The 24123-nt window shown below is 50.2% G+C and overlaps 1 protein-coding gene across 5 annotated transcripts in view; it reads left to right on the top strand.

The window, feature by feature from the left end:
* LOC101804279 (opioid-binding protein/cell adhesion molecule homolog) overlaps nt 1-24123 on the top strand; it is a 324486-nt gene that overhangs the window by 94920 nt on the left and 205443 nt on the right. The window contains exon 2 of one of the 5 annotated variants that reach the window (XM_072027634.1): nt 18924-19012. The exons of the other annotated variants lie outside the window; for them this stretch is intronic. The gene's annotated coding sequence lies outside the window, so the exon portion shown is untranslated. The remainder of the gene's footprint in view (nt 1-18923; nt 19013-24123) is intronic. 5 annotated transcript variants of the gene reach the window in all.

Genomic DNA, 24123 nt, shown 5'->3' with positions numbered 1-24123 from the left:
TCTTGTTCTGTATGAATAATGCTTAGTAGGTGTTAAAGTAGTATTCGTACAAAGCTAGCTGAAGAAATAGGAGGCAAATTGCCCGAATTTGCCGGTTTCTAATCAAGAAGCAAAGCGGCTGCTGGGCACGAGCAGGTGGCGAGGAGCAGAGGTGCTGCTCCTGCGGGTGGGAGGCTGTGCCCGACAAAATTTTGGCCCTGGGTGGTTAAGGTGTGTAATCAAGGGGAAATGCTCCTTTGGAAAGAAGGCGTGATGGTTTTGCCCCACATCTTCTGTTTCTGGGAGGGGGTGGAGGTGGGATAAGGAGGTTTTCTCCCCCCATACGTGTTGGATGCTGCTCCCTTTGCAAAGGGATGGAGCTCGGACATGGAGCCCGTTTGGAGTCTCAGGACAGGTCTCTTTCGTCGTGTCTTCGTGATCAGATGCCATCGTCCTGTTTGCAGCTGACCCTGTGTGGGTAAAACTTCCACCTCCCTCTTACAGGGCCTAAAAATGCATTTTAAGAGCATCTGGTCTGTGACTTCTGGGAGGTGGCTCTGAAATGGGGCAGGGCCCTCCCTCCCCTTACCTCATCTCAGGCTTGGGACCTTTTGTTCTCCATAATCCGAGGTGCTCAGATCCTTGATTTGGTGTGGACGATGCCGTCCTGCCCCCTGCTTCCCCCAAATCCTTTCCCTTTGAAGTAACACCTGCTCATATCCTTGCGTCTGGCGTGGGGAGGCAGAGAGATCTCATCACGAGGAAATGCAGCCCTCGCCATCCCCCCCACTGCCACATATCCTCTTCCAAAATACTGCATAATGTCAGCCTAAATCCTTATCAGAAATTTTAATGAGCAAAATAAAACCTGAAATCTGTGTGATTAAAATCAAATCTTCCCTCTTCTGCTCTGCTGGAGCTGGCTGCCAAAACAGAGCCACAACGCTGACAATGGGAGGCCCCTTGTATTTAATTACCTCCGGCTTTAGTCGGAGCTTCAGATCGACGTCCTCTGCAGCCCCTGCTGGGGCCGTGGATAACCTCGAAGAACAAACAGAGGAGAGTTAAAGTGGTCTTCGCTAAAATATCTGGCGAGAGCTGCTGCTGTTGGAGGTGAACCCTTCGTGGCCCTCTTTTGGCCTCAGGGTAAGTCCAGCGCCTCCAGGGCTCTCTGGGGACTTGAGTTGGCCAAGTTGGCCACCAGTTGGCTCCTGGATGGTGGCCGTCACTTAACCCTTATGGAAAACTAACGTGGGTGATGCTGCTCACAGCATCTGCCCTGAAGGTACTCCACCTGTTCCCTCAACTCTCTGCCAAATTTCGTTTGGCTTCCCCCTCGACCCGTGCTGCTAGGTGCCCAGCTGATTTTTGGACCCCATAGAGGTCCCTGTTATCCTGCAGCAGCTACTTGTAAGGCCTCGAAGATGGGATGGAAGCCTTTTAGTTGCTGCTGGAGGTGTTCCAGATCCACATCCCTGCTGTATGCAGGGCAAATCCACCTTGCAGCCTCTGTCTTGACAAGGTGGTGCTCCCTCTGCCCCAGGCTGCCTTCCAGCCTCTCCGGGATGCTTTCTGCAGTAGCCTTGCAGTCGCTGTGTGCTTCAGCCAGTTAATTGACTTATTCCCCTGTTACTTTCCTTCCTGGATTAATTCCTTGGGTACCTTTCCAAAGCACCACCTGACTTCCCCAAAGTCCCCTGAGTGATGTCTGCGCCCATATCCTCCATTTGTCTCCTTCCAAGAGGCTGTTTCATTTCATTTGTCCTTCGAACGAAGCAGGAGCATATTTCATGAGCCGTAGAATTGAATCAAATAGAGGAGAGCAAGGAGCACTCACCTGAGCTCCGACCTCCCCCCGTTAGGAAGAGGGAGAGATAATTAAAGCTGCTCAGGAGGTGCAGCCAGCCCGTGGTCCTGGCAGGCATCCTGGCTGGCGATCTGTCTGCTGTGCCCAGAACGCAGGAGGCTTAAATTTCCATAATTTAATGGCACTAAGAGGAGAACCTAGATAGAAACGAGCTAGAACAAACGCTGGGACGTGAGCAGCAGAACCTCGCCGGCAGTGACCTTGCTGCATCTTAAAACCCGCTGAGCCACAGTGCCGCGAGCTGGCGGGGCGTAATGAGCTGGATGCGTGCAGGTGGCTCCTCGTGACATTGCTCACGAGCACTTGGGCTGTCATTGCGGCTCGTCCCGCAGGCAGCTGGCTCCCAAAGCGTGGCGTGACGGTGGGAGATCGACTCCTCGCCGCTCTTCCGCTTTGTCTTTTCTTTTTTTTTTTTTTTAAATTGAAAGGCAGGAGTAATTATGCCAAGATTAGAGCGCTAATCATCGCTTGCAAATGGGGGAGTCATTGCTGGAGAAGCAATAATATATCGAGAGAGGGTATGAATTGACTGACAGCCCGAGTCTGATAGGAGCCACACGACTGTCATCCTTCCAGCATACGTCTGCCTGGCCCCGCACATCAACGGGGCTGGCGTGTGGGCAGCGTCAGGGCAGAGCTGAGTCAGAAATCTGTAAAAATCTTGGGAGAAATCCGGTCTCAATTAATGTCAGCCTGGCCAGATATTCTCCCCGTCGCTCTAGCTAAATGTTCAGCTTGTTGAATGTGCTGGAAGAGAAATGCTCCGCGTCTGGGCTCGTGAGACAGCTCTGTGTGTGCTTCGCTTGGTGTGCTCCAAGCTGCTTCCTAGGGATGCTGGGCTGCAATAAAGCTTGGAAAAGGGTAACAAAACTGGGTGGGAGAGGAGGGCTCTGCAAGGACTGCTGTCATGCAGTGCATTGCCTGCAGGCCCCTTGGCTTTGTGGTTTCTTCAGCAAACCCTTTTATCAAAAAGAGCAGAGAGAGAGGTCTTGCTGAAATCGGTGCTTGCTATTTGCCCTCCCCCATAAGTAAAAGCCCTCGGGGGCTGGAGGTGTAGCCAGTTCCTGGAGGACCAGGAGGACTCCTTCCTCCTAATTTCATTTCAGCTGGTGCTGATAAAATATAAACCCACAATTATATCCGTATTAATAGGTACAGATGCACATGGTCACAGGGGCTGTTGAATTAAAGCCCAATCCTGCCCGGTCCCGAGTGCCTTTCCTGCCTGCTGGTGGCCGGGGAGGCTCGAGAGTTTGCGGGCTGTCGGGGGGGGTTCTCAGCATCTTGCAGGGTTGGGGCTTTTAATTTTGCAAATCATCAAAGGCAAACCAATCCATCAATTATCAACGCTTCAGCTTGCTGCTGAGTAAATGAGAGTATTACCGTGTATCAATTAGTGGCATCTGATGCCCTGAAACGATAACCGAGGAGCCGGCTTCTGAGACGTGCCTGGCATCTGTGCCTTGCGTGCCCACCGCCTGTGACAGCGGGTGCCGAGGGGTGCCGAAAACTGGCAGTGAGCTGTGACCTGTGTGGGGAGAGAGGATGCTCCAGGGTTGAGCCTGGTGACAAAAAGACAGCGTAGATGCTCTTAGTGTGGTCCGTTTCCACCTTCTTTCCAAGTGGCTGAGCTCCGGTGTGCCGTCAGGCTTCTTAATGCTTTATTGGGCTCCCTGGACACTGCAGGGTCCTTTTGGTGCCCAAAACTTTGGGTTTACCTTCGCCTCCCTGAGCTGGGGGCAATTTGCAGGCTGGCACCTACATTGCTGTGGGATGTTATGGGATGATCCTTATGGGTCCCTTCCAACTTGGGGTATTCTGTGATTCCATGTTCTTGGGCTGTTGTGGGCACCAGCCTTGGTTTGGGGCTCTGCAAGGCTGCTGTGCATGGCTGCAGGCGATCTAATTATTCTTGGGATACTTAAGAGATGTTTTTTATAAGGCATCCACTTCACTAATATCAAATCAGCATTAAATTCAGCTAAAGGAGAAGCGTTCCTGACCTCGCGCTCTGCAGTCTGTGCCCTTTTCCCCTCTCTCCAAGCCTCCGTGTTTGGGCTGTGACATGAATAAGTTCATTGTGGATGCTCAGCTGGGTTTCCCAGCCCTTCCCAATTCCTGGGTGCTGCAGACCCAGTGCCAGGTCCTGCTCCCTGCCCCGCTCCTCGGTGCTGGTTTGTCCTGCATCCCCCTCAGCTCATCACCGCCGGGCTCTCATTATATGCACGGATCGATGTGCTCCTTCTCCTCTTATTTATTTATTATTATTTTTCTATGCATCGAGCAGAGCTTGGTGTGAGTATCACTTTTTTTTGTTTTTGTTTTTCTCCTGCTCGTTTGCTGGATGGAAAAGTTCCTTTTAAAAGAAAAAGGTAGGAAAAGACACACAAAGCTCGTCCCCTCCTGCAGAAAACCCCACTGTTTTGTTTTGATTTCCTCCATTTAAATATGTTCCCAAAGGGTTTAAATAAAACAGAAGGAAACTCTGAGGCAGGCCTTTGAACTGAGTGCTCTGCATGTTTTCATGCTTCAGCGTTTTTTCAAGTTGTTCTTTTCTTCCCCCTCCTCGAAACAATTGAGTGGGTTCAATGCAGGAAGCGCTTTGGGGTCACCAAACCCTTGGTCTCGGGGGAAAGCAGTCTGATAGTTGGGGTTTCTCCCCTGTGGTTACAACCGTGAGTCCTGCAGGGGTGGATGGGTGCTGCTGCACGGAACCACGTAACGTAACCCAAGTTAATGGGGTTGTGACGATGACGTGGATGTTAATTCAGCTGCCTGTCTCCTATAACCTCAGGTGCATTCTGTAAACGTTTCCCTCTTGAATTCCTCTCTCTGGGAGCTTTTAGCATATCCCATTTTTATTTTTTTTTCAGTCTGGGGAAACCGAGTCACGGAGCTTGGGCTGCCTGCGCCAGGGTTGGTGTGGGGTTAGGGTGTCGTGTCCGTGCCTTGGGTGATTTGGGGACATTTATGGTGACCTGATGCTGATCATGGGAGAAACCTTTGTGCACGTCCAAGGGCACCCAGCAGGTTCCCAGCTGGGATTTCTGAGTTGTGCCTAATGTGCAGTAGCCTTAAACATTCCTGGCGTGTTGTGCATCTGACGAGTAGTCACACAGCACTTCTCTTAACAGCTCCAGCACTGCACCTGGGGGATTAGAGCTGATCTTTGTCACAAGTGTTTAGTGCTTGATACACATGTTTATTATATATTTCAACTAAATTGGAGTCAATAAACTATCTGCATAAATATAATGTATGTGAACAAAACACGCATCCCCTCCCCAGATAAGCTATTTGCTATGCAGGAGCTCTGAAGAGTTGCAGGGATGTCTGATTCTTACTTCTGTTGTAATTGGCATTAAAATATAATACCCTCCCTTCAAAGAGAGGCTCCCATACTGTGAAAATGCCTTTTCTGTCCAAGCAGGGGCCAAATAATAGCAAATTATAAGCATGGAAAATATTTAGAACAAAAAAAAAAAAAAACGGGGAAAAAAAAAGAGGAAAGAGGACTCTGAATTATCAGAGCTGATCCATAGCTTGCAGTCTCGTACAATTTGTCTTTTGAATACACCGTATGAACCAGCTATGAATAAAATCAGTCAATTTAACCCAAAATCAATGCTCTTTTGTAGAAGTGCTTAAAATCTAAGTGTAAGGGAAAGCTTTGAAGCTGCCTTCCCTTGGTAAACGCAGCACTTACTCAACGTTTGATTTCAGCAGAAAGTCCCTTGGTCTCCCGGTGCCCAGCACAGCACCTTCATTAGAAAAGCTGATGAGTAATTAGCAAATGTGCGGAAAATGACGAAATTAATTTTTTTTTAAAGGGAAACAATGTTGTTTTTTTTTTCCTTTCCATGTTTGGCACATGTGGCTTCCACGAGCCCTGCTGCGCGAGGTTGGGTACCTTTTCCCTAGGGAGCGTGCGCCGGGATGGGGACTTGTCAGAGACACGTGTCCCCTGGCATGGGCTCGTAAGGACCGCGGTGTTTCTTTTGTCTGCTCGGTGCCTCTAGGGAAAAGCCTGTCGCTTCTCCACCTTGGGATTGCTGCCAAGGCTGGGAGCGCTGGCAGCCCCTCGGCAGGTTGGCAGCGTCTTCGTGCGGGATCCAGGCAAGGCAGGTTGGCTCCTGCCGCCGGATCTGAGCCCGCTGCGTGATGGAGACGTGCAGAGCGGTTCCCTCGCCTTCCTGCCCCCAAGAGGAGCTCGTGGGGTGACCGTGGTGGAGGTGCTGCTGATGCCGTGGGGCTCTCCTGGCTTCGAGCCGTGCCCTTGCCCGCTGCCGTTGGCTTCGCTCGCTGGCTACTGCTGGTTTTATCTGAGCCAAATTCGCAGCCCGGGCAAGATGCTGGTCCCTGCGCAGTGCAGATGGTTGAAACCCCATTGAATGAGATGCTTGGAGATGGACGGGGTGTCCCAGCCAAGCAATCGAGCTGACAGGTCACTGCAGAGGTGCGCAGCGACCCCAAGCTCTCTGTTTTAAGGCCAAGTCGAGAGTGCTGGGACTCAGCAGCTGTGATCTGGCAGGGCTGAGAGGATTAAAGGGCTGCTTGCTGAAATCGTTTTGTCCCTTCTGCTGCCGTATCTTGGCACCCCAGGCTTGCAATTGTGCTGTCTCCAAAGCACCCCGAGGAGATCCGAACCCCAATGGCAGCTGAGATCAGAGAGGCTGCGAGATGTGCTCGGGGCAAAGCAGGACTGACCGCTCCTATCCACGGCCCCAGCTCCTGATTCCATCCGTAACACCTCTGATCTCCTCACTTCCCCCATTTAATCATTACATTAAGGTGATCAAGGGTTTTGCATGGGATACTTACACCATGATAGCAGTGTTAAGGCTGAAAGGGTCCTTGCTGTCTTGAGCAGGTCCACGAGATGGATTTATTCCCCCGGTGGTCTCAGGTCTCCTGACCGTGCCACCAAAGTCCACTTTTGGGGAGGTGCTTTGGCAGGGCAAAGCCTTGGGGGTCCCTGAACGAGCTGTGCTCATGGGGAGGTGGCGTTGGAGGTGGTGGGCCTGCCCTCGTGAGTCCTTGATATTGATTACTGGAGTGAAAGGTTCTGTGCGCCCTCTTTGTGTCGATCAATTGTTGATAAATCGCTCGGCGCTGTAATGGATGTGGCCATCACCAGTTTGAGCTCACCCCGCACCTGCCAAACGTGATGAATTCCTGACGGCTGCGCTAATTTATACAAACGCTTTGCAGCGCTGGAAGAAATCAACGTACTGGGAGCACAAGAATTTGGCCAAAAAGGACCAGCTTTTCTCTCGTGTCCCCAGAGACCTCGTGGTATTTCGGTGGTACTCTTGGGCACTGCGGTGACCGTGGCATTGGCGAGCCCCACGTACTTACAGACATCAATGCCTGCAGACCCCAGCCAAAGCCAGGGTCCTGCGGCGTAGCTGCTGTAGGCACACAGAAGACACGATCTTTATTTCAGAGAGCTTCCTTCAAAATAAACACAGCTGCTGAAGGGAAAGCACGGAAACGCTGGCGTGCCGCGGCTTGCAGAAGGGCGTGCAGCTGCTTGGTAGCGTGGCCGTGAGTTTGACCTGGCCTTTCAGGCTTTGTCTTTGCTAGGTCTGCTGCGTTCGGCTCCCGAGCAGGATAAAAAAGAGAAATAAAAAAGCAACTCTCGCTAAATTCCCCAAATAAAAACATTTTGTGGCTTCGCCTATTTATAGCTGTATGAGTGAAAGCGGTGCTCAGTCAGGGGGACGTTGAGAGGTTAATATGTGTACAGCTGGTTTGGCCAATTGATTTCTGTGACCATTAAATTCCACTTCTAAAAGCCTTGCATATACATTTGAGTTGATACGTCGTGCATGGTGGCGTGCTTGAAATGCTCCCTGCTCAAAGCTTTGTTTTTTTTTTTTCTGGTTTAGAAGCAGTAAGATGTTGCTGGTGAAAGGTGCTGGAGATAAACACGGCAGGGTTTTCTTTTTGTTGTTGTTGTTTTTGCGTTTTAATTGGCTGGCAACTCTTCCCATTTCTCCCCCATCCAGTCCTTATTTAGTTCAGTATGTAATTCCATACACAATACGCACACGCTGAGGTGTGGTTTCAAGGTCTTAGTGTGTTTAGCAAATATTTCAGCCGAAACGATCTGTTCAGCTGTTACATTGATTGCCAAGATTACAGCACGACAACAAACATTATTTGGGGGATCGGAGACGAAATTACAGCCCACTCTCTCCGGCGTCTGCAGCGAGGAGCAGATGCACCGTTAATTTCGTGCTGCAATGTCCATTACTCCACGCGGCGGAATCGCAGTGCATTAGCATCGCAGCCAGCCGTGCCTGATGGTGCCGTGGCGGAGGCTGTAAACCCCACTGCTCGCTGGAAGGATCCATGCAATACCAGGGTATTTTTTCGGTTTTTGTTTTTATTTTTTAACTACAGAGGGCTGCGGCAGCCGGGGCCAAGGCAGGGAGAGCAGAGCAGGTGGTAGAGGCTGGCAGCGTCTTGTGAATGGCTTGGATGCAAAAAAGTCACTCTGGAAGTGGTGCCAGACCCACAGCCTCTCCGTTGAGCGCAGGACAGTGGCACTGGCCGTGCCGGAGGTTGTTTTTTCCATAGGAGTAGCTCCTCTTGGCCGGATGGAGCAAGTGTGATGATGAACCTATTTATTTTGGAAGCAGGAGTGATGGGCAATGGGGTGTCTCTGAAGCTGGTGCAGCACGAGCCCTGCCGGAGCCGCAGAGGGTGGAGGAGCCGGGCTTTGGCGCGGGATCTGGCTCCAGCCCTGCAGGACGTGCGAATGCTGCTGATACAAACTGCCCCCGAGAGCTGAGCTGGCACCAAACAGCTCCAAAAGCAGTCGAAACCTGGCCGCTGCGAGCCAGCCTGCCTCAGTTTCCCCCATTTATTGGGCTGGGCTGGCAGAAGGCTGCGGACAAAGAGGACGACCTCCGTCAGGAAATCTGCCTCCTGCGCCATCCTTCCTGCTGGCTTGCGCCATGGTGCCTTCCCTAAATACACGCTTTTCACCTCTAATATAGAAAGAGTAAAATATCTACTGCAACACATGAAGCTGCCGCATGCAGAATGAGGTCACTGCACTTGAGCTTGTTAAGAACTTTTTTTTTTTTTTTTCACGGGTTGGAACTTGAATATCAACTGTGTAGGGGCTGCGGCGGAGAGGAAGGGAACGCGCAGCCTGGTGCACGGATCTGCCTCGAGGTTTGGGGCAGGGACTCTGCAGTCCCAAGGACAAAGCTGGCACGGATGCTCTGACCTTGAGCGAGCTGATTTGCTGCGTTTTAGCTCAGTTTCCTCCACCAGAGGAAATTATTCCTAGTTGCAACATCTCTGAGGGGGGTGAAAGAGATGCCCAAAACACTGGGCTCGACCTCAGATCCTTTGTGCCTTCTCTTGCCCCTTCTCTTGCCTTTTGCTGTGCTAGTCCAGGAGCACACATTGCCATCCGTGCACAGCGTGGTGCTCCTGGAGGAGCTGGAAGCAGAAGGGATCAGATCTCCATGCACAGGGCAGGCGCTGCTCCGATCCTGCCCGATGCTCTCCTGAGATGGCTGGCAGAGATAAGATGCCCTGCTAGGAAAGTTGATTTAATGAGATTTCTGCTTCTGTTCTGATGCTAGCAACAGGGTCACCCTTCTTATTAAAGTTACATTTATTGATAGCTCTTCAGGAGTCTATATAGAGTTAATAAGTGGTTAGCAGATGTTAGAAACATATTGCAGATATTAGTAGTAGATTGGTATAAATCCATCAGTAGATGATGCTGCTGATGGCTACGCGCCACGGTTATAAGCTGAGCACTGACTCATTGGCCAAGTGTTCAGCAATCCATTAACTGGTAACTATTTGCCTCGCTTAACTCCCTGCTAACCAGCTCTCTGGATCATTTGGCCCAAAACAACATGAAGTACACCAATATCTCAACGCCTCTGCCAAAATCTTGGCTGCGCCCATAGCGAGTGCTCTGTAAATCTGATTCATGCCGTTGCCTTGGATCCCTCTTGGAGCTCCCTCCTCGGCCCGTCGCTCCCGTTTGTTAAGCATCTTTGTCCTGCTGGTGATAGAGGTGCAAGGTGATCAAAGGGGAGGAGAAGGAGGAGGGAGATCAAATATTAGGTTTCTGAATGTTTTCTGCTCGGTGACAGGGAAGGAGCAGGGACGAACGAAGACGACGAATCCAGTGGCCGATGCCGCAGCTTTCAAGGGCTTTGTCTTCCAAATGTCACCAAGGAAAAATAAAACGGGAGGGAAAGAGAAAAATCCAACAGCAAGAGGGGACACATCACAGCCCTGGATCTTGCTAAATGACACGCACCAAATGCTGGGTTGTTTCGGTGCCTTTTATAGGAGCTGCTCCCATCTCAGGGCGGTTAATGAGAATCCAGCTTTCCCTGCCTGCTAGGTAATGTCAGGTCTGAAATACAGCACAGCCCGTCCACAGCAGCCACTCCGGGGAGCAACAAATACTGAGGCAAGAGCTCGTGCTCCTTGGGGAAAGTGGGGAAGGATGTCAGGAGTGGCGTGGAGCTGGTGCCCAGCTTTGGTGTGCGCTGGGGCCGCATCCTCTCCAAGCTCAGGAGGTATTCCAATCTTTTTCTGGTTGTCTCTTGTTCTTCTGTGTCCCTCTTCCTCCAGCCCAGCTGGAGGCCAGAGTAGGGATGTCCCTTATGGATTTTCTCCTGCTTCACGGAAGGTCTTCATAGCGTTTAACCATCTCAGTTTATCTGGCCAGTGCTGGTGTGGGGCTTGTGGCAAGGCAGGAAAGCTCTGCTGGAAACCTCTCACCGGGATGACTCACAAACGTGCAGACCTTGCATTGACATTTCTGATTTTCTCCTTTTCTGCGTGGCCAGCCTGTAGTTAAAATTTCTGCTCTATTGTCTGCCGTACCTTTGATTAATCCATTCATCTGCAGAGCAGCTGAGGTGACCCAGGCGGCCCTAAGGTTTCCCCGGGCGTGCCATCCTCCTGATGACCATGGTCACTAATTACCTGTGGAGTGGCCGGTTGGGGTGTATTTATGAAATCACCAGGTTGGCACGATGGTGGGGTTAGGTGTGCTGGGGCTGAGCTCTGGGAAGTTCTCCCAGGGAGAAAAACCCAGGCAACAGCCACTGATACCCCAGCAATCATAAAAAAAGGAGTTGGGAGCAGGGTGAGGTGTGCCAGGTGCCGTTGCCCATCCTTTATCCTTCACCCATCCCTCATCCAGCGTGGAAGGAGGTTTCTTCTGGCCGGGCTGCTGGTCTGGCTGCTTTCTGCTGAATAATCGAGTCAGCATGGGGGAGCGTGGGTGGGTGTAATGTCGCCTGTTACCATAGCATCTAAGTGCTTCTGAAACGCTAATGTGTCTATGAAATGGGTCGGTGTTATTATTCCCATTAGACAGATGGGAAACTGAGGTGCGGAGAAATCAAGAGCTGACTTGGGCTCAGTGATACTGCCACTATTTTGGGAACACAGTCCCTGCGTGGAAACTGTAGCTCTCAATTAAATGCTGCACCCCCTCTGCGGCGCTTGGGAGAGTTGGGTACTTGTAACTGGGGGGCCTTAAAATCCAGAGATGGGCTTTTTCCATCCAAAATAGGTACCACAATTCAATCAGGGGCTCTTTCAGAAGCATTGTTATGGCAGCACTCGTTTGCAACAATCACAGTGGCCCACCCTGCGTTATTTCCTATATTTTGGTAATCCCCACTTGTAGGAGAGATCCCCAGGTTGGGAATCAGTGACCACGGCAAGGCGACCTCTCACCCTCTTCACCCAGGCCATCTGGTTAGCTAACACAAGGGGTGCTTCTGAAAAGAATTGTTTGGAGCCCCTAATCCATTTATTATTTATTTTAAAACAATTATATATTATTTGCCTCTTTTGAGCCATCCTGAGTCTTTGGCAGTTGACATTATTTTGTCCCTAATTACCTTTATTTTTTGATGAAAGAGAAGGTAATCAACATCCAAAGGTACTTGCAGTCAGACATTCACAGAATTTGTTCTTTCCAGCAGTGCCATATATCATGACTATGTAATCACTCCAGCTTTTTCATTTTGTTTGTTGCCTTTTTTTTTGGTATTGTTTTTTGTTTGATTTTGGTTTTGGATCTTGTTTCATTTTAATTTACTTTAATTTAAATCTATATAATGCTTGTTGTGTCTTTTATTTTATCAATTTGTGTATTTTTGGTCTGTTTCTCTACCACTGGTGTCTGGAACGAGTGGGGATGCTTATATTGAATTTCATGCTCACTTATGCCCCAGCACAGGTTTTGCTTATCTGCCCGACATCATTTTAAGACCCGTGGATGGTTACGTATTGTGCTTCCAATTTCTGCCATCATTGTGGTGGGATTTTTGTGGATTTTGAGCTATTCCCCATCACCGTAGCGTGCTGCCAGCTTATTACCCAGGCGATATTTAAAATACCTGTGCCTTATTAAAAATAATAAGGTTTTAAAGTTTTTTTTTTTTTATTGAAGTGCCTTGAGCTGCAGTGGCCTTTCTACTTCTGCGAAGCCCTCGGGTGAAGGAACAACACAGTTGTTCCTCCTGCTGAAGGAGCCTAACCAAGCCACATTTGCCAATGTCAAATTGCTCGCGAGCTGTTTGACCTCCTATTTACTTCTAATTTCTGCAAGCTGTTAGCAAGAGCTACACTAAATCAAGCTGTCATTTGATCTTGGCTTTTGCTACTGTACCTGAAAGATTTTCTACTTATGAGCATCAGAGAGGAACTGCGCAAAACTCCTTAAGAGCATATTAGAGTTTACAAAGTGTGTAGGAAGTTGTTCATGGATATAAGTGGTACAATTTATAGAGCAAGGGCTGTGGGAGTGGAGAGAAGAGAAGACAAGCTGGTGTCTAGCCTGAGATGCTCTCGCAGGGGGAACACAGCGAGGGAAAACAGGGACTTTAAAGCAGGGCTTCACCTGGGAGGCGGCAGTGGGATTCCATATTTATGCTCGCTCAATGATTTCAACAGCAAGTTTGCACCGATTACAGGTTTATGAGATTTATTCTTTTTCCCTAACTGCTGGAGCTGCAAAATCAAGCTGCATTCACTCCGCTCCTTAGCTCATCACTAATAATAAAGATCCTGCAGTCGGAGGGAGGGTTGGCAGTTGTGCTGAGGACGGTCGGCGCGGAAGCCAGCGCGGAGAGCGAGAATGCGGCATTGTTCGTGGTGAACCATTGTACTGACATAACGCCGCTCCTTCAAAGGCTCCTCGAGTGGTGCTCGATTGTTCGGCGTCTCAATGTCTCTGTCAGCGAGCTGCCGCCCGAGATGTCCTGCGGTGGGGGAAACAGAGGCCGAGGGAGGGGGGGATAGGGAAGCGCTGGGGCTGGATTGCAAACCCAAGCAGCAAGCGCGCGCCGTGCGCATCCGAGCAGGGTGCGGGGGGCTCGCTCTGTGGCCTTGGGCTGGAAGCTGTCTCGTTTTCCTTCTTTCGCAGAATTTCTACACGATGCTGCTCTGCTAGCACCTGTATGTTGTGGTAAATAAGCACTGATAGGGGCTGGATGCAAATAGCTTAATAAATGCATGCGTGATGGCAGAGCAGCGTGCGTCCCAGTCCTGCTCCATCACTCTCTGACTACTGGAAGCCCACCTTGGGCCAGAAAGCAACTCTTTTGGAGCATTTTTTAAAAACATGAAATTACAACGATGTACCCGCACTTGGAAAATAGTGGGCAAAAGGTGTTGTACAGAAGACTTACTCTATTAAAGTGTTTCTTGATATATGTACATATAAAAAACACTGCAGAAGGCAAAGCCATAACAGGTCCCTTTAGTGGGTATTTATGGCCAGGTTGTGCTGTATCGTCTTTCCCATCCCTCTTTCTGTCTCCGAGGACTGTTTTGCAGACACAGTTTTCAAAGCAAGCTGTCCTTGCAAAAACAACCTGTGGAGCAGCGTGTTTCGTGTGGGCACGGCCACTTTGCTGGGCTTGGGGAAGCTTCTGGAGGGCTAACGCTGACCCCGAGTGCAGGGTCTGCTTGTTCTGCAGCATCAGGAGAAGGGGACCAACAAAAGACGGAGCTGAAATGTGAGATAGGGCTGGGAGGGAAAGCCCCTGACCTGCTCCATTGTGGAGATAAGTGGGGTATAAAATTGGGTCCATATTTAAGTGTTCACAAATGTAAGGGGGAATTGCTTTTCAGGAATAAGGCCACGCTCCGGCCAGCACCCGCTGAAGTGCTGCTGTGTCTCCTAATTGGGCTGTTAAAGTGTTACAGAGCACAGAAGTGGTAATGACCTTCCTTGAAACAAAGCTTGAGAGGAGAGGAAAGATGGGGAAGTGTCTCAGCAGTCTGCGACCGAGTGCTTAGCACCGGGCGCTTGGATATGGGAAAGATGAGGGTGATATCTGTCTCCAAAGAGATAGCAGCATTGTGAAAACACAGCAAAGTAAATCACCGCTCCCTAAGCAGAGCCAGCCCGTATAAATCAACAATAATATCTCAGCCCTGGCTGAGTGCACGTCTGAGACACTGTACACAGCTCTAGTCACCGTGTTATAAAGAAGGAAATTACAAAATAAGAGAAGGTGAGAATTAGGGCAACAGGACCAGAGCTCTGTGAATATCAGATTTTTTTTTCATAGCTCTTCTGAACAATTGGGGTCAGATTGTTTTTGATTTTTTTATATATAAAATCAAAGCAACACCCAAAATGAAATATCAGTCGAAAAGAAACAAAGTGCTTCGCAAAAAATCATGCCCTTCTCCAGGCATGGCTCTTATTTTTCTGGAAGCCAAAAAATGCTCAGAGGAACCGGTGTGAATTCATTCGGAGTTTCAGCTGAGTCTTGGTGTGAGTTTCTGGTGGAGCCAGTTCTCCCCACCTCGGACTCCAAAATAAAATGGAGAAAGGATGATGGATGGGGGATCCAACAGACCTAAACCTTATTGTTTGTGTAACATCCAGAAAGGGGGGAGAGCGACAGGGGACAGCAGGGCTGCAGTGGTGGCGCTGAGAAAAAGCCAGTTTGGGCTGCAAAGGGGGTGGAGAAGACGAGGGGGAGAATTTTAGAAGTTCAGTGTACCTGAACGATATGCGCGTAGGTGGTCGCGACTTTTTACATGATGAAATAAATCAGTATTTCTTACCAAAAAAAAAAAAAAAAAGGAAAAAGTCTGGCTGTACTTGGCCTGGGTGGCTGCAACAGCAAAAGCCCAGGCCAGCAGGTCTGGGATGTGAGAGACTGCTGCGCTCATCGCCTCTGAACAGAGAAGGTGGGAAATGCAATATTGCTGAGTGATATGTTCATAATAAGGCTCCTTTATTAATGCTCTGTAATGACCTTGCTGGGGCACAGTTGAGTGCCTTATCATCTGTCCTGATCTTATTAGAAGCGTCGGCAGGATTCAGTGTGCTGGAGTGCAAGTTACTCTTTATCTCGGTTGCCATCAATATCGCGCGCCGTGAGCGTGTAGTCATGATGGGCTCGTTCCCAAGGGCCTTGGATGTGTCTGAAGCCCTCTTCGTGACTTGCTATTTTAAGAGTCACATTTATAAGGAAAAAAAACAGATAGTTGCAGCAGGCCAACAGTGTCTTTCCTATCAACAGCAGATATATCACAGATAAAGCACCCGTTCTCCTTCCTTTTCGTCTGCCACGCGGGGAAGAAATCCCGTTGATTCATGGGCTGGGCGAGCTGGGGTGGCCGTGGTCTCCAAAGCCCACTCATCACAGACATTAACGGGGCCACATGGAGGAGCGGGTGTCACGGGGAAGAAAAACAAATGTGAGGCCAGGAGAAGGAGGCGGGGGGATTTCTGCAGGAGGAGGCTGGGGGAGAGCCGAGAGGCTCCGGTATCTGCGCGGCAGATATGAGCAAACATCTTGTGCTGTTGTAAATGGGTGAAATTGAATTGCTTGCTTGCTTGTAAATTTAAAAAGATAGTGTGTTTCTATCAATAACCGGAGGCTTAAATAATAGACTTTGGTCTGGCTACCAATCTCATTTCCCCATTTAGGGAGAAAGTCTCTTAGAGCAGCGGCGAAGGGCTCCACGCGGCAGCTTGTAGCTCTATCTATCACGCACCTTATCGGTGGGTGTACTACATGTTTTTGTACAAAGTCATCATCTTTTCCTTTGTCTCTTCATCCTCTTATGTGCTTTAATTTGTGGTTTCTGTAATGCTCCTTACCGGCAGGCAACGTGGTGGCTGAGCCCAAAACATTACTCAGATGCAGCCGTCGCAAAGGAGCTGGAAGCGCAAAGCATGGGGGGTTTGGAGAGGGCAAACATTTGGGTTGGCACACCTGGGTTTTCCCTGTTGGGCTGTTTCTGACTACCTGAGCTAATTTCCTATCTGAGCCATGAAAAACCTATGGGGTTTGTTTGTGCATTTATGGAATGAATGGGAAAAAAGTCCGTGGAGTTCCCAGAGTGGCTCAAGGAGCTTTTGGGGTCTAGAAATAACCAAGACTTTCTCCATACCTGTGCCGAAAAGTGCCCAGAAGCATCCCCAGCACTTTGCTTGGCCTAATGCTGTGTGTCCCGGCGTTGCTTTTCCAGGGAAGGCAGACCGAAGCCGGGACTATCGCAGGGCAAGAAATCCATATGGTGGAAGCTTGCTGCGTGCCAGCTAAATGGGATCATAGCCGGGAGCTCTCCCGTTGTCTTCTCAGCTGCGCCATTTTGTGCCCTACTGACACCCTATTAAAACAAGCACGAATTGAGAATTAGTGCAGCACAGTGGAAGGGACAGGCAAAACAAGTCCGAGGCTCCAAACAACAAATTATTCTTGAATCAAACATCTCATTAATGGCTGCAGTGTCGCCACTCTGCTTTGCATAATTAAGTTTCATGGGGCGTTACAATTAACAGTTGTGCCGCAACGTAGGTAGGAACAATCTCCCGTTTATTTACCCTGGCTGTATCTGAAAGTGCTGTGTGGTGAATAAGACGCATTTACAAGTAGATTAGGGTGCATTCTGGGTCATAAATTGAGTAAGGCTGTAATTGCTTTCCAACAAAGGAGAGCTGCAAATAAGACAGGCCGCCTCTCTTTTTTTTTCCCCTCCCGAAACCCCTTTTTTCCTGTTGATGTGTGTCTGAAAATTCTCATCCCGAGCTAAATAACACAGTTATGGCATTGAAAACCTTGTAGAAGCTTTTTCAACTTGACAGCTCCTACTCTGTAATATTTCAAGGCATATTTTCCTATTTTCCCCCTTCTTCTTCTTCCTTCTTGAGACTCCGCTGCAGAGCCTTGCTTTAAAACCGCATATTATGGCTTTGTACATTATCAGTCAAATATCCGCGTGTGCATCCATGATGTTAGGGAGGGGAGGGGGAGAGGGGAGATGCTTGGGTTTCAGGCACTTGGAATTAACTGGGAAAGAAGCCAAAATGTCATTAGAAGCACTTGGATACGGCAGAATGCAAACCACCTCCAGTCTATATTCAGATGCTACGGCAGGACCAGGAATTAAACATTTATCAAGGCAGGGGGATTAAAGCCTGACCAGCAAATACTCTTCTTCGTGAAGGGCTTTCCCTGCAAGGAAGGAAGGATCCGGAGGGTTAGCAGCAGCTCCACCAATAACGTTTGCACGCTGTTGAGGAGCAAGAGAAGCTCTCGCCGTCGAGAAACTCTCTAGGCCAAATGAGCTTTTCTTGCTTCAAATATTTCTTAATCGTAGTTTCTTATAGGATTATGAAGAGACTGGTGGAGAATTTAAAAAAAGGGGAAAAAAAAATGTTTTTTCAGCCTCGCAAGTATTTCTTGGGTGGTTGGTAAGATTTGGAGCTGGAGCAGCTGAAAAGGGAGAAAAAGATTCAGCTTCCGACAAATTCTGCTCCTCGTTATACACTTAAGGAAAAGCTGCCATTTCCTGCTAAAAACCCATTTGTCTTGCAAATTTCTGTAATGAGCAGATTTTGGAATAAATACCATGTAATCTGCAGTGACAGTTCTCTCATTTCTTTTTTATTAGTTCAATCTTTTCAGCATCTGAAACACATAGCAGCGGAGTCTCAGAAGAGGGTTAGGCAGCTCGCTGGGAGGTTTTTTTTTAACACCTTGGCACGCGGCTCTGCCAATCGCTCTCCAATTGCATTCCTCCCCTTCCCTCTTTGTTACCTTCCATTTATTTATTCAATTGTGTATTTTAGCAGCATCTGTCCATAGCCCCAGGCACCCCTTAAGTAATTTAGAGTACACACAGTCGCACATTAACGAGACATGCCCTGTCACGTCATCCTCAGTTCCTACAACAGCCCACAGAGCAACAGCTGGATGGGTGCAGCCACTGCCTTGCTCACTTTCCGTGTTCCCAGATGCCTGGGAAAAAAAATATGGAAGGGTTTCCTGCCTGTCTAGAGGGGACATCCATCACGTCTTTATATTTATGAAGCAGATTTGTGATGGGGACAGGCAGCGGTGGAATTTCTCTCTGCTCTACAGAAGGTCCAATTGCGCTTTGATGGTGGAGGATTGATGGCTCGCGGTGCTTCTTGTTGGGTTTGTCCCATGGATGTGGGCTGGGAGGGATGTCCCCAGCAGGAGGGGGAGCTCAGGAACTGGGGGTCCCACTGGGGGCTGTAGCGGGTCGTGTAGGGGGTTCTCTTCAGGCAGTGGGGCTGGATGGGGGCTGCTCCCCATGGGGTCTGGCTTTGGGAACGGCTGGTGGAGCGCCCTGCTTGGGGCTGCGGGGCTGAAGGCATGGCCTTGTGCCCTGCCTGCAATGGGGCGTGCAGTGCTGCTGGTAGGGCTGCAAGGAAAAACAGAAACATCCCTGTGTCTGGTTGGGTTTGGGGACTGGGAGGTGCAATGTAACGGGAGCTGCCTCCGACGCTGCGTCCTCCTGTTCTGCAAGCCCGCATACTGGGGTGGAAAAAGCAGCTAAATGAGGCTGCGAGAAATAAATAAGAAAACAACCAGCATGCAGGGTGGCCTTTGTATCAATGTGCCATTCACGCTGACCTTTGCTAAAGCATGTTTAAAACTGGAGTTTTTCCCTCTGTGTTCACTCTGGTTTAAAAGCAAATTCCATCGCTTTTTAAATGCGTTGTCCTAGTGCTAGAAAACTTGGTGAACTTTAACGTTTCATTTTTTTTTCTTCTTTTCCCTCACAGGTAAGTGGCATTCATTTATTGTTGAACTACTTGAAGGCCCACAGTGGGAGATGTAAAACATCCTTGCCTGGTTGGCGGTTCCTTGGCAGGTAAACCCAAATCTTTTTATTCCTTTTTATTTTTTCCCCCCCTTGTCCAACCCAAGCTGTTTTCTCTTTCTTCTGATGTTACTGAAGCGGGCTGATGCTGCAGGGGAAGGGCGTGAAGGTGTGCGAGCTTCATTCACAGTTCACTGCTTTGAGGAGTTGAGTTGCGATCGGGATTGGCAGCGCCGTCTGCCTCCTGCACGGGGTCAAGCATTGCGGCGCGGGGAAGTGGAGGCTCGGCGTCCCCCAGGAAGGTGACACTCAGCCCTGCTGCTCCTGGGGACAGCCAAGTTTTAGAGCAACTCTGCAAACCTCTCACTGATCCCATCGCTGTCATACAATCGGGGTTTTTCCACCCCAAACCAGGGACTGTTGGGATGCACTAGGCAGGGTGGGTGCTGTAAGGGAAGTGCTGAGTGAAGTTTGCACAGCTTTGGAGCTGTGTTCCCAGGAAAATGATGCTTGAGCTTGCTCTCACCTCCCTCTGACCACCTGAAGCACCTCTGTGGTTTAGCCCCAGCAGGCAGCTCAGCACCACGCAGCCGCTCGCTCTCTCTCCCCCGGTGGGATAGGGGAGAGAACTGGGAAGGTAAAAGTGCCAGAACTCGTGGGTTAAGATAAAAGGCAGTGTATGAGGTAAAGCAATAGCCACACACGCAAGCAAAGCAAGGAATTCATTTGCTGGCAGATTGGTGTTCAGCCACTTCCAGGAAAGCAGGGCTCATCGTGCGTAACGTTTCTTGGGAAGATAAATGCCAGCACTCCTAGTGCCCCCCCTTTCCTCCTTCTTTACCCTGGCTTTTATTGCTGAGCATGACGCCACATGGTGTGGGACATCCCCTTGGTCCTTTAGGGCCACCGGTCCTGGCTGTGTCCCCTCCCAGCCCCTGGTGCACCCGTTCCTCTTGGGTTGAGCAGTGCAAAGAGCTGAAAACTCCTTGTCTCTGTGTGAGCACTGCTACAACGAAACCATCAGCATGTTATCACCACTATTTACATCAAAAATCCCAAGCGCAGCATCCTGCGAGCCTCTACAAAGAAAATTAACTCTGTCCCAGCCAAAACCGTGGCAGCAAACACGCAGCATGTGCACGATTTCCAAACGTTTCCCTTGTCCAGCGATTTCCATGCTTTACAGCAATTTTCTCCCTCAGGCTCTCAGATCCCTAAACCCCGTGCAAGTTTTATTTTCTTTGCTCAGAGCTCGCGGCCCTTTTGGGTGCTGCTTGCAGGGTGGGCAGCGGCGTGCTGAGCAGGGCTGGCTTTGTCACATAACTCAGCAGCCCGTTCCCTCGTGTCACTTGTCCTCGGGTTGGCGCATTATCTCGCCCTGGCAGACGCGGCGAGGTAGAAATACAAGGCTATTTGCAATGAGGTTTATTAAGACGTGCTTTAGAGGCGGTGTGAGGGAGCACGGGCTGGAAATGTTAATCGTTATCTCCAGCAAGGCAGTGACCTGCCTCCTGCGCTGCCCCGCAGCATCGCCCGCCCTGTGCGGCTCAGCCAGCATCGCTGCTGGGGGGAGAAGAAACTTTTCACCCCTGGAAAAACACTGTCTCTTTCCCCATTTGTGTACGGGGAAGGCAGTGGAAAAGAAGACATTTTTGGAAAAAAACACGAGTTTTTGGAGCTGGCAGTTGTTGTGCATGGAGAGCGATGGGAGGTGTGTGGGAGCAATGGTGCCGCGTGGCTCCTGCGCTGCCTTTCCCCTCCTGCTCCGCCAGGAAAGCTGTCATCATTTTTCCCCTTTTGTTTTAGACTTCTGTGAACCAAAAGGGCTTGAGGATTTTAATGGTCCATCTCAAAGATTGAGAGGCCCTTTATATGTCAAGCCACAATCCCATCCCAGGCTGTCCTGGCCTCTGTTTGATTTTATGAAGCTTATTTTGGATAGATGGTATTTTTATAGCTCCTGCCTTGCTTCACCGATGGCCGTATTGATGTAGCGCTACAGGACAGGGCTAATAAATAGTTTATAAAACTGTAGGTTCATTCTCCCAAGTGATCTACGGCTGTGTCTGAGCAGACTGCAAATCACAGCCCCGGCGAGTCCCGGCCCGGGGCGAGCGGTGCCGTGCCGTGGCGAGGGAGGGACAGAGGGAAGCAAATCCCCCTCCATCCTCAAGCTCATGCCGAGCTTCCCCTTCCACCCCGCCACCAGATGGGGAGCCTGCGTCCAAGCAGGCTTACCGACATGCCCTTGGGGGGACGCTGAAGCTTTGGAAAGATTTTGCATGTGCTTAGGAAGTTTTAACCAGGGCTGTGACACCTCCGTGCCTTTCCTTACTGCCTCGCTGTGTGCTTGGATCCAGAAATTCCTCTCCATTTCTACCCATCCCAATCCTTTTCCCTCCTGCCTCTCCCCACCAGAGCTTCATTTTTATTCCTCCCACCCACCGAGTTTGCTTCCAGAGGGCAAATTGTCTTGCTTTTGGAGGGGATGAAATTGCACAGAGCGGTGGATATTTGAAGTGCGGCGCCGGGGGCAAACCGTCCCCTGCCCTGCGCTCGGGTGCCTTCATGCTTAATTCTGCCTCGGATGAAATTCTGCCAGGAGTTTCTCACAGATAGGGACGTGGCTTGCTCTGCCTTGACACAGATGCAAAAGCTGTCGGGATGGGTTGTGAGGAGCGTGATGTTGGAGCCTCATGCTCCTTGGTTCCCAACCCCTTTGCCGTGCCAGCGGCACCGACCGGGATTTGTGGTGTAAGGACAGGAGAAGCGAGGGATGGGGGACAGCTCGGTGGCCTCCTGCCCTTGCTTCTGCTCTTCCCAAGCTGTGCTGGGTACCAGGCCACCCTCCTCATGCTCAGGTAGGCAGCTCTAATGGAAATGAGTTTCTTTATTGCTCTCATTTTACACCGTGAATTTTTAGGCAATTAATTAGAGGCTTAGCTAGGTTTCCACGCAGTCCTGGAGGTGGAGAAAAAGCAGCTGACCTTGTCCAAGATGTGAACCAGCCCAGCGCCTTCCCAGCGGTGACAGAGGGGCTGTCCTTTGAGTGCAGCCTTCTTCTAAAAACGTTTCACTGAAATGTAGGTGAACAAAATTTGAGCCCCCATTTTATATGTATGAAATGTGTCGGGTGAGAGGTGCGGGTCTTAAAACTGCGCATCTCCCTCCCCACAAACCCTTTCTCTGGCTTGTTGGTCTGTGCTGTTATCGATGTGATTATGAATGCATCCATCGCTGCTGGAACATCCTGCACCGGGTGTACCTAAAAATGTTGAAATCCCCAGGGGCAGCTTTCCCCCCGAAGGCAGGCAGGTGCCTTCGCTGCCGTTTTCTTGGGCTGCTCTTAGGGCACTGCTCAGAGTCCCCACTGTCACATCACACGAGGCATCCAGCGGTGGGTGAACTCCCTGCCTGTCCCGTGGTGTCCCTGTCACCCAGCTGTGACAGTGGCTTGGCTCCCAGTACTTAATGCAGGTGCTTTTGGTGCCCAGGTTGGGGTTTGGGGTCTGCTGGTGCAGTGCTGCACCCGATGGGATTTGGAGAGGGCTTTACCTGACCTGTGTGCTTAGGCAGGGAGATCCTTTGGGTCTCTGCTTGAAGCACTGGGGTCTGGCATCTTGCTTGGCTTCTTCTTCACTCTCTGTAGCTTTTTTACTCCTTCCTGGGAGCCGTGCAAACCCCCAGCTGCCTGCTTGGATTAAATGGTGTGTGTGCAGAGGTGAGGACAGATGCACGCACACCCGGACCTGAGCACCCCCTCAGGGTCCGTGCTGGCGTTGGATGGCTTTCGGTGCATCAGCCAGCCAAAAGACTCGTTCCCTCATCGGTGGGGATTTTATTCCTTTGCACACAGATCAGAAGAAAAAAGCCAAACCAGCCCCCGGCCCTCCTACGCCCACCGTCCACACCCCGCTAGCGTTTGGCAACCGATGAAATCCGAAAGCCATATTTCGCAGCGCTGCGCTCAGCCACCACGTTGTCCTTTTCTTTGGGAAGGAAACGCAGTCGGGGAGACATATGGAAGCGCTTGTTCTTCTCGTTGCCATGGGTATGTCTTCGCAGCCTTCGAGCACGTGGCGCTGGGGGCCCGGTTCTGGCTTGCTCCCCTCGGCCCCGCCACTGCTCTGGGTATTGCTGGTGGCTCTGCTGAGCATCCCTCCCTCTCCCGTGGGGCTCCATCAGGCTTCTCTTGCTGCCTTTTTTCACTGATACGCGTATAATTTGAAGGCCAATTTGGCGATTACCACCTTGTTGCTATTGCCACGATGTTAATACAAGTGCTTATTACCGTCGCTGTAGCGATGAGCATTGCTCAGCTGCAGCTTTGCCTCACACAGGGGGGGGTTCAGCCTGGCTCAGGAGCTCTGTTTTCTCCAGGGTGAGCCTGAAGCACCCCCAGACCCCAAAAAGGGATTTGAGGGGTGTGGGAACAGCCAAGGAGGAACCCGAGCACCTCCCCGGGGGTGGTGTGTCCAAGCAGTGGGACCTCCTGAAGAGAGGCTGGGGCTTTTGAGGGAAAACTGGCTAAAACGGAGCAGAGACTGATATTGATGCAGCTTACTGCAAGCATGCGTCGTGTTTGACGTGAGCTTGCACAGGAGAAAGGTGAGAAAAGCCCCACGGGGGTTGCAGTGGCTTTTCATTTGCGCCCTGAACCAGTCCAGGACAAATTGGTGTAGGAACCCTATAGCTGTCCCTGCTTGTTCTGTGCATTGTTATAGCTGCTTTATGGTTGAATTTAAAAGACTTTCGGTCTCCAGATAGCTCAGCTGAATGTTTTTTTCTCTAGTGCTGTGCATGAAAGAGAAGCTCGGCCCTCCTTCCAGCTCCACAGCGGAGTGCAATGAGAGGGAGGTTTGGAGTCTGTGCATTTATTAGTAGCATTAGGGCAGAGGAATGTGCACACATATGCTGCCAGCTCCATGCTTTAAACTGCCATTTTTTCCCTCAATTTAGATTGCTCTCACTCTTTCTGTTCTGATACAGGAAAGTCCCAGCATGGGATGATGAGATCAAGTGCACATCGGTAGCAAATGCAATTTGTAAAGCGTTGGTTGTATAAATGACATTGTGTATAAAAGAAATGTTGCAACACAACCATACTAATGCAACCATGTGACACCAATTTAATGCATTTTCCCCATTAAGCTGCTTGTTCA

Source organism: Anas platyrhynchos, chromosome 25, assembly GCF_047663525.1.
Source record: "Anas platyrhynchos isolate ZD024472 breed Pekin duck chromosome 25, IASCAAS_PekinDuck_T2T, whole genome shotgun sequence".
NCBI classification, from domain to species: domain Eukaryota; kingdom Metazoa; phylum Chordata; class Aves; order Anseriformes; family Anatidae; genus Anas; species Anas platyrhynchos.
This window is presented reverse-complemented; position numbering and strand designations above follow the sequence as displayed.